General features: G+C 38.9%; 1 protein-coding gene and 1 pseudogene across 2 annotated transcripts in view; one reads left to right on the top strand and one right to left on the bottom strand.

The window, feature by feature from the left end:
- Nucleotides 1-2622, top strand: part of Aff4 (AF4/FMR2 family member 4) — an 86046-nt gene that overhangs the window by 3297 nt on the left and 80127 nt on the right. The window lies entirely within an intron of this gene.
- On the bottom strand, nt 1111-1435 carry LOC113456319 (annotated as a pseudogene).

The raw sequence follows: 2622 nt of genomic DNA, 5'->3' as shown, positions 1-2622 counted from the left end.
CAGGGTTTCTCTGTGGCTTTGGAGCCTGTCCTGGAACTAGCTCTGTAGACCAGGCTGGTCTCGAACTCTCAGAGATCCACCTGCCTCTGCCTCCCGAGTGCTGGGATTAAAGGCGTGCGCCACCATCGCCCGGCTCCCTCTGATAATTGAAACAATGATTTTTATTTCTGGGAGGGTATTTGCCAGTCTCAGTTATTGTGAAATTGTAGTTAAAGTTTAAGACTGAGTAACTACACTTCCCTGTTGTTACTTTGTAACTTTCTCTTGTTTTAATACCCCACCCCTTGTTTTAAATCTGTATCCATCTGGTTATTTGAAATGACACTCTGTCTAGTATGTGGATTAGTAATAATAAATATCCCTGTTGTTGTTATTTGGTTTTTTTGAGTCAGAGTTTCTCTGTGTAACAGTTCTGGCTGTCCTGGAATGCCTTTGTAGACCAGACCAAGCTGGCCTCAAACTTGCAGTGTTGCTGGGATTAAAGGTATGCACCACTGCTTGGCCAATTTTATTAACTCTTGCTTTATCACCTGATCCATTTTGTCTTGATGTTCATTTTCGCTGACAGTTTTTTTCTTTTGTTTTGAGACAAGTTTCCTGTATAACTTTGACTACCCTCAAATTTTCAGCTCCCTTCCTGCCTCAGCCTATTGACTTCTAGGATTATAGATATGTACTATCATGTCTGCCAACACCTCGAGAATTCTAGTGGTACTGACATACGGAAAGAGGGAGAGCTAAGTAAATTTAGAATCATAATATTCTAGAGTATTTTAATGTTGGAATTGCTTTTTAATCTTATTTTTAAGGTTTTTAAATTTTTGAGAGGATCTCATATAATTGTCCTCAAACTGGAAGTGTGATTGTAGTGGTTGGTGTTGAATTAATTTCTTTCTTTCTTCCTTTCTTCTGTTCTCTCTCTCTCTCTCTCTCTCTCTCTCTCTCTCTCTCTCTCTCTCTCTCTCCTCTTTAGGCAGGGTTTCTCTAATAACCCTTTCTTTCCTTAAACTCACTGTGAAGACCAGACTGACTTTGAACTCATAGAGATCCGCCTGCCACTCCCTCCCTACTGCTAGGATTAAAGGAGTGTGCCACCGCTGCCTGTCTTGTTTTTCTGAGTATCACAAAAGTTTTTTTAGTAAAAAGCTTCATATGAAAACGTACATGATCCAGTTCTACACCACAGTAAAACAGGCTCATTGGATATGGTTGTGCACTTCTTGCCTGAACAGCCTTTGTTTAAACTCTTTCCAAGGCTTTCCACATGATGATGCTATTTTCTTCTATGCTACTATTCCAATATTATTTTGTTGCCCACTAGTTACCATCTCAACGTTCATCAGTGGCAAGATTCATAAAGGGATCAAAGCCCTGTAGAATTCCTTGTATGTCTGCCATCATTTAACTTCAATGATAACTTATTGTCCATAAATTTCTTCAGTTTGGAAGTGTGGTCCTTGCTTCATGGCTACTCTAGCCGACCTGATGAATTTCTGAATTTCTTAAGTGCTGGGATTACTATGGACCTGAATGTTTTAAGTTTTGTGGATTTTTGTTTTGTTTTGGTTTTTGTTTGTTTTTTTGAGGTGGGGTTTTTCTGTTTAATAGCTCTGGCTGTTCTGGAACCTGCTCTGTAGACCAAGGTGGCCTCCAACTCAGGGATCTGCCTGCCTTTGTTTTCTGAGTGTTGGGATTAAAGCTGTGTATCACCAATGCCTAGCTGTAGATTTTTTCATTAAAAAAAAAGTATCTATCATCTATTTATTTATTTAGAGACAGGGTCACTCTATATCTCTGATTATCCTGGAACTCATGGAGATGTCTCTGCCTCTCCAGTGATGGGATTAAAGATATTCACCACCAAGCCTGGCCTTTGAAATTCCACAGCCTGGATTGTGCTGAGTGTATCCCTTTGGTTTCATATAGTATGTTCTTCTGTTCCCTGTATTTCCTATAAATAATAATAAGCTAGATTTAACTCATACTTGAATTTTTATCTTTTTCCTTTTGTGTCATTTTGAGACTGCATTGCATGGAAGCCCAGGCTGACTTGAATTCACTATGTTGCTGAGGATGAATTTGAACCCTAATCTTCTACCTGTGCCTGTTTTCTAGAGTTTTTAATGTATGGAATTACTTTTTATTATCTTATTTTTATATTTTTTTAAAAAATTGAGAGAGTCTCATGTAGTTGTCCCCAAACTGGAGATGTGCCTGGTGCTAGCCTTGAATTTCTTCTTTCTTCTCCCCCCAACCCCCACCCTAGACAAGGTTTCTCTGTTTAGCCTTGGCTGTCCTGGACTCATTCTATGGACCAGGCTGGCCTCAAACTCACAGAAATCCGTCTATCTTTGCTTCCCAAGTACTATCTATGGTCAAAGTTGTGCACCATCACTGCCTGTGTTGTTTTTCTGAGTATCACAAAAGTTTATGGCCTTCTTGCAAAATAGAGTGAATTCTTTGATCAGCCAAGTAAAGGTTTTCTGTTTTGTCAACTGAGAAATTTTCCTTTTTTTTGTCTTGTCTTATATATTTTTTAAATATTTATTTATTTATTATGTATACAATATTCTGTCTGTAGAAGAGGTCACCAGACCTCGTTACAGCCACCATGTGGTTGCT

Source organism: Microtus ochrogaster, chromosome 7, assembly GCF_000317375.1.
Source record: "Microtus ochrogaster isolate Prairie Vole_2 chromosome 7, MicOch1.0, whole genome shotgun sequence".
NCBI lineage: Eukaryota > Metazoa > Chordata > Mammalia > Rodentia > Cricetidae > Microtus > Microtus ochrogaster.
This window is presented reverse-complemented; position numbering and strand designations above follow the sequence as displayed.